The sequence below is a fragment of the Triturus cristatus genome, chromosome 8 (genome assembly GCF_964204655.1).
Source record: "Triturus cristatus chromosome 8, aTriCri1.1, whole genome shotgun sequence".
In the NCBI taxonomy this organism is placed as follows: Eukaryota; Metazoa; Chordata; class Amphibia; order Caudata; family Salamandridae; genus Triturus; species Triturus cristatus.
In genome coordinates this window covers 261873752-261890072 of record NC_140591.1, presented here as the reverse complement: position 1 = coordinate 261890072, position 16321 = coordinate 261873752, and the positions used below count along the sequence as shown (strand labels likewise).

At 46.8% G+C, this 16321-nt stretch overlaps 1 protein-coding gene across 1 annotated transcript in view; it reads right to left on the bottom strand.

Annotated features, from left to right (window-relative positions):
• LOC146801946 (uncharacterized) overlaps window positions 1–16321 on the bottom strand; it is a 65335-nt gene that overhangs the window by 28705 nt on the left and 20309 nt on the right. Inside the window, exon 2 of the mRNA XM_085621463.1 lies at window positions 11832–11897. The gene's annotated coding sequence lies outside the window, so the exon portion shown is untranslated. The remainder of the gene's footprint in view (window positions 1–11831; window positions 11898–16321) is intronic.

Genomic DNA, 16321 nt, shown 5'->3' with positions numbered 1-16321 from the left:
GTCTAGTCCTGGAGTTTGTTTTAGGGAAGCCCCTTGATTGCTGCCCCTATTCTGGCTGATGTAATAGGGTTGGCCAGTGCATTTCAGGCCTCTTCTGTTGTTTGGCGTGAATTGGTTATGTCCAGAAAGGAGTGGAGCTCCTGTGGGTTTGCTCCTTGTGGGGCAGTGTGTAATAGTTTGTAATGATCGTAGAAGGCTTTATTAATGTCCACTTGCGTGGCCGCCCTGGTGCATTGGGGTGTCATAATTTCAATTATTGGTGTTGGAGGAAGGGCGTTTTTAAGTATGCACGCTAGTAATGTACCTGGTCTGTCCTCTTCGGCTTGTACTTTATACATGTAAGCTCGTGATCTATGATGCGTAATTGTTCCAAAGCACAACATATTGTATGCCGTCTTCTTGGAGCTCCGGCTTTGTAGACAGATCAAGGGCTGCCTGATTTTTGAGTTTACTTAATTTATCTTTGACTTGCGTTAGCTCCCTATTCACCTGGTGGTGAGCTCCTGTACCGGTACCGATTGCAGTGCCGCGCAGACTACTTCAAAAGCCTCCCACTCCACACTCGCTGAGGATGTTAAGCTGGCATTTTCAGTATAGTAGTTTGCGATGGTAGTAGCCAGTGCGTCTCTGAACACCCCGTCTTCTAAATGGCAAAGATTTAGACTCCATGTGGGAACACGGAAGGGGACACGTCCCCAAGCGATTGTGGATTCCAGCGCTCTGTGGTCTGATATTGTTTTCCCTATGTACGCCATGTGAGTGACTTGTGGTAGGAGCAACACACTGCAGAATATGTGGTCAATTCTAGTATGGAGGTCGTGTGTTGGTGAATAGTAAGAATATTCTCACATTTCCGCATTATGACTTCGCCACATTTCTCTTAGGGACCACCCTTGCACCGAGATCTGCAATTACTAAGCTTGGCCTGTCGTGAGAGCGCCGGAGAGGGGTGGGTCGGATCGGTCCAGTGTGGTATCTAGTAATCGCCTCCTAGTACCCAGGAAAGTTAGGTCCAGTCTGCGAGAGCGGCACCTACTTGTGTGTAACAAGTGTGTAAAAAGTGTCCTGTTCTGTAATAGGGGCATATAAACTCCCCATCACTAGTGGTCTACCATCCAAGACCCCTTGAAGTAGCACATACCTGCCTTCCTTGCCTATTTGTCTCTCTTGTACAACAAAGGGAATCCCTGAGCATATCCACACAGCTGCTCCCCGCGCAAATGCGGAGTAAGTTGTGGCATGAAATTGTCCCCTCCATTTTTTTGTAGTTTAGTGGTGACTGCTGCTATTAAATGTGTCTCCTGTAATAGCACTATCTGTGCTTTACGCCTGGCTAGTTGTGCATGTATTCTGTGTCATTTGTGTAGAGATCCCTATCCCCGTATGTTCCAAGTGAGATAATTATAGTGCTGCATTGACTCCATATTGGGATTTGTAATGTCATGTTAAAAAAAAAACAATCGGTCCTAAGTGTAAATGTTATGATGCCCGTCAGCATCCCCTTGAAGTAACCCAATATTCGGTCCAACTGTGGAACTTTGTTTGACCAAACTTTGTGAACAGTTCTTATTAACTCTACGGTTAACGGATTTGCAACTGCAATGGAGGCCATGGTTGTCTTACGATGTTTGGGGTCTTCAAAGACTCCTGGTTAGTCACTCTGTAAAGGGTGTAGCTTCCCATCCCAGGAGTCCAGCCCGCTCCAGCCTAACATTAGTATTCAAGTCTCCGGGCCAAAAGTAGTGTCCCCCTGTGAGAGTCTGATGTAGGCCTCAGTTCATGTAAGCCTCCGGTATAATGACTAATCATAGATGATTCTTGTTACCTCATTGCACAGTGGGGTTCCTTCATTTCTACGTTGCTCAGTAAGCCTGGTTTGGCGATGCGGGTTTCTCACCTTCATCTGGAGAGGCCTCCCAGTGATAAGGTATTAGCCTCTGCATCTTTTTGGCTATTGTTTTACATCTACACAGCACAAGTGCAGCCTCCAGAATTGTGTCTCAAAAACGGGAAACCCAATAGGCCCTTGGAGGCTTGGGCAGTTAAATAAGCAGATAAGTGTGCCTACAAGGGATTTGTTCAGATATGTGTTTATAGCAATTGAAAAATTTATTTTAGGCAAGCTCTATCAAAGTGGCTTACAGTTGGATTACTCCAAAAACAATTCTATTAATTTATCAATGTATAAATCATCCATGTAAAGATAAGAAAGATACCTGCCTCCAGAATTGGGCTGCGGGGCAATAAGGATCCATGTTGACTGGTATTAAGTTGAGCAATTCATTTGCCGTCTGAGGAGTCATAGATGGGAAGAGCAGTTGGCTGGTGTCTAGTTTTGACTGTGATTACTCTGGATTCTCGGAGTGTGGCTGCCGCTATCAATGCCAATGTTCGCCCTTCCAACATTTGCTCAGGTGTAGGTGCTAGGTCCTCTTCTTGCCTCCGTGCATCCGGGCATTCGGGCGCCGGTGCTGGGTTAGCCGCCTTCCAGGCCGTGGTTTGGCATTTCAACTAAGGGCCGGATTGATGGGTAGGTCAGGGAAGGTGTGCTCCAGCCAGTCTCACGCTTCGGTTGGGGTGTCAAAAAAGTTACTTTTCTGATCATGCAAGATTTTAAATTTTGCTGGGTACAGGAGGGCATATTTTAGGTTCCGAGATTGAAGGTGTTGTTTGACGCCTTGATATGAGGCACATTTCTTCTGGACTTGTAGCCTGTGCTCTGGAAATAGTGAATTGCGCACAGTGTCATGTTTGAACAACACTTTTTCTCTAGTCACTTTAAGAATTTGGTCATGGTCTCTATAGTTGAGCACTCGAGCAACAATAGGGCGAAGCGGCAATCCGGGCACTCTTCTCTTGGTGAGGACTCTGTGGGCCCTTTCCACGCTAAATGTTTCAGTTAATCTTCCTTCAGGCATCAAGGTTCGTAGCCACATTTCTATGAATAGCGTGGCGTTCTGACTTTCGGTGTTTTCTGGCAGCCCTATCATGTGAACAGTATTATGGCGTGATCGTCCTTCTGCGTCTTCCACCTGTTACTGCAGAATTGCGATTTGGTGTTGAAGTTGTTCAATTGTTGCAGAATGCTCTTTTGCTTTGGAATCAGTTCTTGCAGTGTGTTTTTGTTGGCGCTCCCCTGACTGCCACCTTCTTGTGGTCAGCTCTAACAAGGGCAACCTCTGTGGTGGGCGATCCCAGTTGCTGTTCCATTACTGTGCGAGATTGCCTTATTTCCTGGAAAATAAGGTATAATTTATCCAGTTGCGGGCCTTCCGCGGTGGAGGTCACTGCCTCTGTGGGTGCATTGGCAGAAACAGTGTTTGTCTCTTCAGCTTCCTGATATCTCCGCTTTGTCCATCCAATTTCTGTGCATATGATCTCTCCACGGTGTGAAGATTGCTCATGCCAGCCAGCTTTGTCCGATAATGCGGATTTGCAGTCGATGTGGCGGGGATGTCGGATCCCGGGATGGGAGCTCTGCAATTTTACCACCCCCATGTTCGGTGTATGTTACGCCCCCCCCGAGTGATGACTTAAAGGTCTCAAGGTGCTGAGTGGAGGAGGGTGGATCTGTGGTTCAGTCGAAGAGCCAGGTCTTGAGGTCCTTACTGAATTGTGGCAGCGACGATGATTGTGTGAGGTGCAGAGGCAAGGAGTTCCAGGTCTTCGCAGCGATGCAGGAGAAGGATCTTCCTCCAGACGTTGTCTTGCAGATCCGTGGGCTGGTGGCCTGGGGCAGTTGGGTGGAGTGGAGATGTCTGGTAGGAGTGTAAAAATCAATATAAGTATATATGTCAAAACAAAACCCTTTCAGGCATAGAGTGACGCATAAATTATGCAAAAAAAGTAGCAGAGAACTATGTTTAGTTCACAAGTTTAGGGGGAAAGCAGCTCCAATGTGGAGCACTCTCAACACCAGCGACAGATCCAGGCCAACATGAATGAATAAAAGCAACCCCTGACACATGTTTTGCTCTCATTACAGCTCTTCAGAGTGGTATAGCTTTGTCCAGACACAAGGGTCACCCAATATAAGTCAAAACAAAACCCTTTCAGGCATAGAGTGATGCATAAATTATGCAAAAAAGAAGCAGAGATCTCTGGGTAGTTCACAAGATTAGGTGGAAAGCAGCTCCAATATAAAGTACTCTCAACACCAGCGGCACTCTAAATGTGCTCACCTCAAATGTCTGCTTTTCTATCAAAGTCTTTAAGCGTAGGATTAGCACAGTGCCATCAAAAGCAGGCATTTGAGGTGGGCAAATTTAGAGTGTCCCTGGTGTTGAGAGTGATCTCTATTGGAGCTGCTTTCCACCTAAACTTTTGAACTACCCAGAGTTCTCTGCTTCTTTTTTTGCATAATTTATGTGTCACTCTATGCATGAAATGATTTTGTTTTGACTTATACTGCATCATTTTAATGATAAACTGAACCCCAAATCAATTTTTCAAAGCTTCACTATAGATTGCAGTCCCCAGATTATGCAGCAGATGATGGATTATGTGGCAAATGTGGCAAGACCATAAACATGTTGAAAAAACTGTGGCTTCAAAATCGCATAATTCTAGAGGTCTATAGCCAGGGCTACTAGGACTGTGCAGCAATGGAGGACGACATCATGCAGAAGCGTTATCTACATTAGGAGGCGAGAAAAGCTCAATTGTGGGGCATTATGTGGCACGTTATCTAACTGCATTATTTCGGTCCATCGGAGCTTGAATCAACATCTTATGTTTACATTTGTAAATGGTGCTGCAAATATGGGGTAAATGTGGTGAACATATAATTATGTGACAACGCAGCAGTCACAGAACTCTATAAATCGACAACCTCTGATTAGTGTCCTTTTCTTATCAATGCTCTGTTAAAAAAATGTACCTGACAGGTAACATGGGTAATGTTGCCAATTCTGGGGGTTTGGTGATGCACACATGCCAACACACACACTGATAGAAAAAGAGATATATGAAGCTTTCACATTTCGTTTGGGTTTTGAAATGCCATTATTAATTCACTTCAAGCAGTGTAAAATAAAGCACATTGATATTAAGGCAAAACACATCTTAAATATTGTTTTAGTTTATAACCTGAAGTAGTAGAGGTCAATGCAGAAGTCCTCCAGCACATTGCTTCACTACTTACTTACTTTGGATGCCATAATGTCTGCTATGATGTATATTACTATACCAAAGACGTTTTGTGTTTTTTTTAAAATATATTTTTATGTGCAGTTGTCCTGATTTATGTATAATTTTATTACGTATAAATCAATGAAACCCAGAGAAGCTGTGACTGCCCCAATTGTAAAATAGCCATGAATCTCCAAGGTAATAAAAAAATATAAAGACAATTTTGAGTGTGTAAAAAACTCATGTGTGTAACGTACACATGCACGTACTTAACCTACTTTACACTTGTGCGTGTTTTTTAGTGTGCCACAGAATATGACACGTTTTTCGAATCGGTGTGTTATACTATCTTAAATTAGGATTACACTCTACTAGAGTTAAATATGCACAGAGGCTTAAAAAGACAGAAGGAAGCGTGAATAGCATACGCTCATGACTTTTCTCTTCTGATTGGCATCATTTACACTTGTTCCTATTAAATATTGTGTCTAAAATAAAGTGATCAACATCCACGCGAAAACCCATCATTTACGCTCACTGCCAGTTATGGAAATAGTAGCCCGAGTGCGTCATCTTTGCCTGTGATAATCCCAGCGCGCGCGGTTTCGCTTTGATTTATAAGGGACCATCGGCAAGAAGAGAATGTCACCGATTCAATAATGTAAGGCGTTGCCCACGTCAGTCCCAATACCCCTTTTCAGTTGTTCAGGCTACATTTGTGTTGACATGCTAAACGCATCAAACATTACAGATAATTATAATAATCGGATTAAATGCAGCGCAGAACGCTCAAGTTTGGCCATATATTTAGCAGTTTTTATTTGAGTACATGATTCTCATCAGCCTGAAAGATGTTTAGACATAGAACCAAACGCATCTGTAGATGCTGTTTATTTAATATAAGTAGAAGGTAGGACGTGCACACTTCGCAGGCAGGAACTAGATTTCATACCTAAAAACAAAGATGAAAATGCTTTTTAAGTTTGCAAATGTTTTCCTTTGTAAAAAAATACACATGTATTAAACATATCTTTAATAAGTTGGTGGAAACATGAAGGCATCGATCGTTGTGCTCAGCTTTACTATTGTATATCGTCCAATCTTATCAAGACCATCTACCACAAAGCCGCATCAACAAATAATTGAATGTATTACAAGCGAACCGGAGGGCTGTGGCGGTCAGCCGGGCTCGTCCTGGACTGCTTATAACTCAGCGGAAAAGAATTATGAAAGCTGACTGCTTTTTTCAGATTTCTTTACCAGAGCACCAGTTGTGTTACAGATGGACACATTCATTTTTGTTGGGAGGGAGAGGTGCAGGCAAACACTGACCACTTTGTTTAACCCGTTGTATGCTCATGACGAGCCCAGCTCGTCATGAGGCACAGTGGAGCTGTGCTCATGACGAGCTGGGCTCTTCACAACGGTCGCGCCACTCCCACGCGTAATTGATTCCCCGCCTGTGCGGGAGAATCAATTAGTGGGCGGAGTTGTGACGAGCCCAGCTCGTCATGAGCACAGCTCCACTGTGCAGCATGACGAGCTGGGCTCGTCACGAGCACAGCGCCGCCGCCGCCGCCACCGTCCCCCTGCGCCGTGGGCGAATTACACCCACGGCAAAGTGGTTAATAGAAACAAGTGCACATCACAAAACTTCCTGGCCAACCGCCTTACAAAACTAAAACTCCAGAGAACAAGCCCCTATCCGACCCCAACCTCTACGAAACCCCCAAACATGCCCACCTTGTAGATAGCTCATTAACTGTACTGCAGTTCAACATTTCTAAATTGAATTCCCCTTACATCCTATTAGTATCTATATGAATCTGTAAGTAACCAAGGGGCGTATTTAAAAGAGTAGTCACAGAGCGTGGGGTTAACCTCCTTGGCTTAACTCCACGCTCCGCCACTTCTGAAACGCAGGGCTGCACCGTATTCACAAGAATAGGGTGCAGCCCTGCACTTCCCCCTGCGCTGGCACTAATTTAGCTGCCTAGTGCCAATGCAGGCACCTTGCACCATAGTGCAAGGGTGTCTGCGTTGAAGGGGAATGATTGTTTACAATGCAGCACAAATGGCAACAGCAAAAACGAGGAGATATAAAGCATTTGTGCTCGTCGTTTCGCCTGTTTAAGTCCAGGTTTTCCTTGGCCTCAATTTTGGCGCAGCCCCATATTTATGCCACCCTTGTAACTGTGGAAGAGGTGTGGCGCCGCGGCCAGGGCGACTGACGCCGGAATCTGGGGATCACGGTTCGATCCCCGGCGCTGGTGGCAGATTAGCCCAGCACCATGTGACTCTGGGCAATAGCTTCCTTAATCTTCCTGACGGCCCCCAGCACCTAGAGACCCTTACGGGTGATTGTTCACGCTTTACAAAGGTGAATTATTATTATTATTATTATACTATGGGTCAGCATCAAAAGCAATGGGTGTTGCGGTGGAATGCCCACCACAACACCCATTGCCCTCCCCTTTCACGCTGAGTGTAGCGTGAAAGGGTGGCTTATTTACAAGGCAGAGTTAATGAATAAATGAGCAAAACGTCCGGGCACCGAGACCCTACCATAATCCCATTTAATGTGTGCAACAATTACCTCCAGAACATACTCCCTTTCCTGAAACCTGAAACAAACGGTCATCAAAACCCAAATTGGACCCCACCCCCTTCTGTCCTGCTTGGATGGCTGCCCATTTTACCAACAATTGGCCCACTATCCAAATCACCACCGCCTCTGCCTCAGGCCCTGTACTGCACCCAGAAAGAGACAAAGGAGCAGTAAGCGTTTACATTGTTCCTTCCGCCGCACTAGCCTCCACCCCTTAACCCCAGACATAGTGCCCGTAGCATCCTGACAACCAACTTCTCAAGCACATGAAATCCTCCCGCGCCCATTCCCAGGATGCTGCTTGTGACGCAGACCCAACTCGGAAAGAATGCATGCCGTACTCAGTAGCCCACACCCCAAACCTACCCAGCACCAACTGGAGCACCACCGGTAGCTGATATGCTGTCACCCTTCCCCCTTGCATATAAAGGAAAACCACCCCACTATCCCTCTTGCAACCTTCTGCCCAGCACTTGCCGCATGCCACTGGGCACGGTCCCGAAGTACCCATGTCGCTCAAAATAACCTGCTTCGTTTGAGCCCTCTGGTCAGTCTTGGATTGCTGAATCACCACCTCCCATCTCCCTGGCGTTTCAATCCCAGAAAAGTCTTCTAAAAAAAGATGGATTTAGGCACAGATCTATGTACTGGGATGAATGTATGACGTTGTTCTGCATTCTGTCTATCAATTATTGTTTTTGCATTTGTCACCCCGAGTTGGATGGGTATGCCCAGACGTGGATCCTGTGCTCTTCATGTCACTGGAGTCAAGTTATCCTGGCTGATGAGGGGTGAAACCCCGAAACTGGTCCTATGATGCTTGTTTCCAGTCCACGGAGGAAATGGCCTGGCAGTTCGGTCAGGACTGTTCCCATTGGGCGCAGGGTTAAGACTGATTTGCATATGGCTGGGTTCGAACTGGAATGACATGGGGAGGAAAACAACTATGGATTTAGGCCCAGATCTCTGTACTGGAATGAATGTATGACGTTGTTCTGCATTCTGTCCATCAATTGTTGTTTTGCATTCGTCACACCGAGTGGGATGGGCATGCCCAGACGTAGGTCCAGTGGTCTCCATGCCACTGGAATCAAGCTATCCTGGCTGATGAGGGGTGAAACCCCCAACCCGGTCCTAGGATGCTTGTTTCCAGTCCAGGGAGGACCTGGCCTGGCAGTTCAGGCTGGACTGTTCCCATTGGGCGCAAGGTCAACACTGATTTGCATATGGCTGGGTTCAAACTGGAATGGCATGTGGAGGAAAACAAAAGATGGATTTAGGCCCTGATCTCTGTACTGGGATGAATGTATGACATTGTTCTGCCTTCTGTTATGTTATGTTACTAGGTATTTGTTAAGCGCGCGGCTACTCCCAGGAGTGTCCCGGCGCTGTCCATCAATTGTTGTTTTCAAGCTTCCCAGCAATGGTCACCCGAGACAAACCTTTGTCGATCAACCTCAAAATGTATTTATTGCACTATGTCTTCGCTGCATGCCCATCCCGATGCACTGCGCAGTGCCCCTGATGCCAAAAGCTCTTTCTAAGCCTGTAAGTATGCCCTGCACACTTAATCTGCTAATGATCCTCCCTCCAGTTGTACCATCCACTGTTGCCGACGGGTGTCTGTCCGCTTCGTTTGTTAACCCACGGAATCTTCCCCACTGTGAATGAGACAAAGCATCCTCAAAGTCATTGTCCACAACTGGAACGTGGTCCACTCTGAAAGATATGTCATGGCACAAGCAGCCCATCACGAACACCCTCAACAACTTCAGCACCTGCATGTCCCTGGTTAATAGTCTGATTACCACCTGTACCACCACCATGTTGTCCACCCGGAATAACACCCATCTGTGTGCCACCTCTCTGCCCCAAAGAGTCACTGCTACCACCAACGGAAAGAGTTCCAGGAAGGTGATGCTCCTCCCTCTGTGAGCCCATGCCACTGGCTACTGCTCCACTCACCATCTACCCTGCCAATACACAACAATACCCAGCCCTTCGGCTGTATCAGAGAAAATTTGCACATCCCACTCAAGATCCCCCTTCTCGCCAAAGGAATTCTGTTGAAATCCCGCAAGAATTTGCACCACATCCTCAGATCCTCTCAAATTCCCACCGCAATTTTTATGTAATGGTGGGGAAGAGCATTCCCCGACAACGATCTCTCCAGCCTTCTGTAAAAAGACCTTCCCGCACGTACAAGTCTGCACACAAAATTGAGATGATCCAGCAGAACTTGAACGTCCTTCACTTTGACCTTCTCCTTCTCCAGCATGCACCTTACCAAAGCCAGAATCTTTTCCCGCTTAGCCTCCTGTAGTCTGGCTTCCATTCGAACCAAATCAATTTCAATGCCCAAGAACAACAGCACCGTGTTGGGCCCTCTGTTTCTCTAGTGCCAATGGCACCCATAGGTCACCCATGAGCTCCTGGAAGCTAGCCAGCAACTTCTGGCAGTCCACCGAACCGGGTGCCCCACCAAAAATAAATCATACAAGTAATGTGTCACCAGTTGATGGTCTGTCTGCCATGTGAATACCCATTGCAAAAATGTGCTAAAGAACACAAACAATGCGCAAGCTATTGAGCAGCCCATCTGCAGCACTTTATCCACGTACCATTTGCCATCAAAATGCATACCCAGTAGCTGAAAATCCTCTGGGTGTACCGGAAGTAGCTGAAAAGCTGATGTTGCACTTTGTCATCAATACACATGGGCCCGCCGCCACTACCAGTGAAATGGCCTCATCCACTGACAAGTAGGACACTGACATCACCTTCTCTGTGATAAAGTCATTTACCGACTTACCCGCCGGCCATGAAAAATGCTGGATAAATCAAAATTGCCCTTCCCCCTTCTTGAGAACAACCCTGATTGGAGACACAATAAGGTTCCCCATAGGCCAATCACCCAAGGTTCAGCCATTACTCCCTCCCGAACCTCCTTTACTAACTTGTCCCTCACCACCTGCTTGTATTCTGCTGCCGAACACAAACTACCTGCTCATCGACGCATTCTCGGACCCTCATACCCCAACCTAAAACCCCAGTGAAATCCCTCCTGCAGCAACTCTGCATCTTCCGCTCGCCCGTAAAATCCTAACCAGTACTCCAACCTCTCGAGGTTAACAAGAGTATGAGTCCTTTGCCCCAGGGCCTTTGCCCCCCTCTACCCGCTGTTGGGTCTGTACATTTCTGCTGATGTCCTCCCTATCCTCCCCCATACTAGTGCCACTGCATCCCGCTGTGAGTGTTGTATGCACCCCATGCCCCATAACAGTTGACCAGGGGGTGTCTACCTGAACACTTTGAACATTCGTGGTGGAATTTGCAATACCCCAGAGTGCACAACTCATTGTTAAATCCCAACAAGTCCCTCCTGTCCCTGGCAAAAGATTATGAGGGTCCACCCACCCCTCCCCGGGTGGGACACCCTTTAAGGGACCATATACATTACGCAGACCACTTGCTGTGAATATAGTCTTTCTCCCTTTGACAGCCCCTATAGTGTGCTGTCACAAATCAAAATCCAATTTACCCCACTTGGCTTCCGGGTCCCACGCCCATCGCGCCTGAAAATCCTCATCGCACTGCACCTAAGCATCCCCCTACCGTGAATTAGACGTTCCAAATCACCTCCATGTACTTAAATTGGGCCACAAAGCGATCTGGATATTTCTTGCAATATATGCTGGCATATATTAAGAAAGCCGCCATCCAATTTTCTATCATAAGAGGAACTTTTAGCTGCTTGGCCAATTCATATTTTTCCTCCTTAGAACCTTCTTTCAACCTCACCTCTCTATGCAGGAGTTTTAACATTTCCACTTACTCCCCTTTCCAAATGTGCTCCTTTGTAGCCAACATCAAATGGACACCCAACGGTTTTGTCACTCCCATATGAGGTATGTCTTAAACTTCAACACCTTACTATCTGGCCTGTCTTTCTTTCCTCCCCCCCTGCAGCCACCCCTAAGTCCTCTGTTTTGTTGGAGCCCCCTCCTGTGCCCCATTACCCACCTCTTGCTTCCTTTTTTGAACCATGCACTGGCATCCATTGTAGGAGTGTAAACCTTTTTTATGGCCTTACCTGATGCCAAGGTTGGTGCCCGTGCTGATGCCATCCGACTTGTCGTCCTGCATCAGCCTTACGCACCTGCAATATACAAGACACCTTGTTAGAAGGCTACACCCCCGCTAGCTTCCGGCTCTTCTTCCTGGAGCTCGGCCTTTTCCAAACAACTGTTTTCATCATAGTCCAACGTAAACCCACCCATTGGTCATCCAAACACTCATTGCCCAGCACCTCCAGTGCCTTATACTCTCCAACCTTCACCGCTGCACTGCTACGCCCAGCCCCTTGGAGAGCTGAAGCCACCCTGCCCTGCCGGTTTGCTGCTGCTGTTCATGACCTACCAGCTGCTGGAGCCAACTGGGTCATTCCGGACATTCTTGCATTGTACGCTTTGGGATTAGGCCTGAGCGGCCAAATCCAGGCTGGCCCCCCGCACACCTGCCCCTCCCTCCTCCCAATCCGGCTCCATTTCCTCGCCTCCCTCACAGGCCTCTCGAAGAATCCGCCCTTCCCCCACCCCAGCCGACTTCTGATGACTTCTTGGCTCATGCCCATCCCCAGGCCCCTCCTCCCACCCAGCCCCCCTCCTCCCCTCTCCCGGCAGCAACGCTTAAATCTAAGGGGTCCACTGAGGTGGCTCGTCTCATTGGGCCCTTTACCTCCTCGTGTCTGGGGAAGGTGGGTGGCTCCACAGATTCCCCTTTTTTGCCCTTGCTCATACCTGCGGACCCGTATATGCGCCTGCACCCTTTGCCCCGCTCTCCCGGGCCCGGCTGCACCCTCCTACTGCTCTGCGCACGGGCTGGCCAGCCCAACAGGATTGTGTAAGACACGCGCTACCCTCCCCTCCTTTCCCAACGCTGACCCTGACCACAGCAGGCCTGGCCTCTGCCCTCGATGTGGCCACATCCCTGAGGACTGAGCAGCCGCGAAAACTCACTTTTCGGGGCACAACCCCTGATGTCCACCCAGCCCAGAGCGGCGATCATGCCAGCACAGCCACCGCCACCCCGGCAGATGTCTGGGGAGGCACATGAGTTGGGCAGGGTGGAGCTTCCCCAACCGCCAGGTCCATCCTGCCAGCTTCTCTCAAGAGACGCATCATCTCCGCCACTAACATCTCGCTGCTAGACATGGTAAGAGTGGAATTCCTATTCAACACTAGACGAAAACACATAATGAACTGCGACAAAGAAGCAACCAATGACAAGGGTTACCAGCCACCAGGTCACCTGAACCTAAAATGGTGGCCGGTAGCCCAAATTGTACTCCTAAATTGATGTTGCGCTATCTTTGGGCTATTATATAGCCCAACACAAAATGGCAGTCGCTGGATTGCACCACCCTCTTAATCTGCCTAGGGGACAGACTTCCCCCTGGTCGGCTGCCCTCAAAACCCCCTTTGGGCACGGAGAGATTAAGTGATTTGCCCAGAATCATAGGATGCTGAGCGTCCAGCCCCTGTGAACTGGGTTCCCCAGCTTCGAGGCTGACTGCTCTAGCCGTAAGGCCACATCCTCTCAGCTGTTGATAATAAAATTCAGTTCTCTGTGGAGGTAAAGTGCCTCCTCCTGCTCAGCAAGACTGTCCTTGGAAACTTTTGCTTATCTCTCGGACAACTGACAGGTCTGATATATTAGAAACCTGATTTTTCAATAACAATGGATATCTATTTGTCAATTAAAAACTTCTAAACATTTTCATTGTAAAGGTACTCTATTCACACACTCTTACACTGCGGATGACATCACAGGCTTTGCCTCTTAAGGGTAAGAGAAAACCTAAACCTGATTTAACCAAATGAAACTGATCAAACCCTGTACAATTCAGAAGCAAAGGACACTGCCCTTCAAATTTCAGAGATATAGTTAGTCAACTGCAGCTCTCTATCCATTGGGCTGCCTCCTCACTAAATTAACATCCTTCAAAAGGTCTGAAAGACTGCTCTACACCTCATTTATGGCCCATGGAAACCCCATATATCACCCAACATCGCAGAAACCTTTACCAGGCTACTCCGCTCTAACAGCGACTACTATCTTGCAATCCCTAAAGCAAATGTATGCCCTAAAGAGACAGACACATTTCAATGACCTGGCCTCGCCTCAGGAACAACCTGCCTCGACATCTACTTAACTCCAACGACCTCCTGGCATTCACAAAAAACTTAAAACCATTCTATTGTAATCTTTGACTCTTTTGGTCCACATTGCTCTCACTCTCTCTCTAGCACCTAGAAGCAATTTACTGATGCCATCAGTGCTACACAAATATTTTTTAATAATCGAGTAAGTAATGGAAATCGCAGAAAGTAGAGACATTATACTTTCTGTTCTTCCAGTTACTTTATGTACCCTCAGACAAGGGGTACCTATGGCAGTGCCATAGAGCCCAAAGGGCCAGCCAGAGGCAGAATCTGCTACCCCACCCCTAATTCACATTTGTGTGTCTTACTGTATGTTCCAGGTGAACAAATAAATAGTTGTAGGAAAATGCCCCTGTTTGCTTGCTTACCCCCATTTTTTGCTATATTTTGTTGTTGTTGTTTTGATTTTGGACACTGCTGTCAAGTGCCCGGTGCATGTGGTCTGATCCCTAAAGCATATCAAAATTACTATGACTACACTCCTGATTGGCATATTTAACTAACCTATAAGTCCTGAGTAAATAGTAAAAAAGTGTACCCAGGGATTTTAAGTTAAATGTCACTAGTGGACTGCAGCACATATTGTACCACTGCTAAAATAACTGTGCAAATCATGTCTCAAGGCCTGCCCCTGTAGCTGTGTATGCAGGTTTGACTCTACAATTTTGAGCTGGCAAAATAAACCTTTTACCAGGCCTAAACCTTTGTTTCAAATACTTATCAGTTCACCATAACATAAGCCCTAAATGCCAATGGGGCAGAGCGCATGGCATTTAAAAAGTATAACATGTGTATTTTATGTTTCACACGTACTGGCAGCGGAACAACTCCAAACTCATTTTTCACTGTGGCAAGGCTGACTTTCTCTTAGGGGAGTGCTGGGTTGCATTTAAGCACCTCATAAAGAATAACTTGAGTTTGGGAGTAGCTGGAAAATTATTTAAGAACTCATCTCAATAGTATTTAAAATCCAAGTAAATGGTCAAGTGGGATTTTATATTACTGCTGTCATATTTTATATTACTATTTTGAAAATGGTATTCTTAGAAAAGTTATCATTTTTCTGCCTTAGCCAAACGTGCATTTCTGACAATGCCCACTGTCACTTAGGAGCTGAATGGCTCCTTGATTAGGTGTGAAGTTGCTCCAGAACTGATATAAAGGGAGAGGGATTGACCTTTCCCTGACAGGATGGGCATCTGGCTTGAGCCCAGGAACTTAATTAACTTCAAAGGATGCCTACCTTGTACTCATAATAGGGACTACCCCCACTATTAACCATTTAGCCAGTCAGCCACGAATCCCTGTGGGAGAGGAGAAACCCCAGAACTGGTTTGGAATGGCCACAAGGAGGGGGAGGGTCCTTTATCATGGCCCCATCTCTGGGTGGGCACAGGTAGCTCTGCACAAGAGAAGATATGTTCTGCCATGTTGATTTGGGTAAAGAGAGACACTGTAGGATAGGTAAAAGTAAAACACCCAGGAACTGCTGAAAACATGGGTAGGGACACAACTGCAAACTTTTCCTCCATTGGTTAGGAGGAGTCCTGGAGTTTACCCCACCCACATGCTAGCACTCGGCATAAATGGGGCACCTCCCAATAGCCTCTTCAAAACAGCTCTAGACCTGTGGAATAAAGACAAAGGACTGCACCTGCTATAGTGATATGTGAGGAGAACCCCAACAGTTGGACCTGCTTCTATTTGTCTCCAGGACTGAGAAGTGGACTATAAGGGTCATTTGGCTGACCTTCTGTTAAGCTAAAGGGACGCAAAAGCTGAAAGAAGCACAATTTCCTGAAGAGCCTAGCTAACCAGGTCTAACTGAACCTGCCCAGGAACTTGCTGGTGGCCTCTACTGCAGTGAATCCTGAACCCTAAGTGGTGTCTCTAAGGACATGGGGCTCCTAGATAAGTGCCAGAGTTTACTTCTCCTGCATAACCCTAAAAGCTGGGACTTAGAAACTCTATCATTTTTGACTGGAGAACCAACAGGTGACCGGGACAAACCTGCCAAGCCAATCTGACAAAAGTGCTTTGCCCCAGAGCCAAAGATTCAGGTTGCAACTGATCAGAGCTTGTCTGCAGCTGCAAACCCATTTCTAACCAGGGTTTAGATTTTTTTATTCCTATTCCAGTCAAAGCGAAACTAGGAAAAGGTTTGGACTTCGGAAGGGTAACATTGACTATTCCCACTGCAGCCTAAGCAACTGTAGGGAAAGTGTTGGACTTCAGAAAGGTTAAGTTTACTATTACCACTACAGCTTCAGTCTAAGCAAAGGTAGGGAAAGTGTTGGAATTTGAAGAAGTCAGATTTACTATGCCCAATCCAGTCCAAGCAACAGTAGGGAAAGTGTTG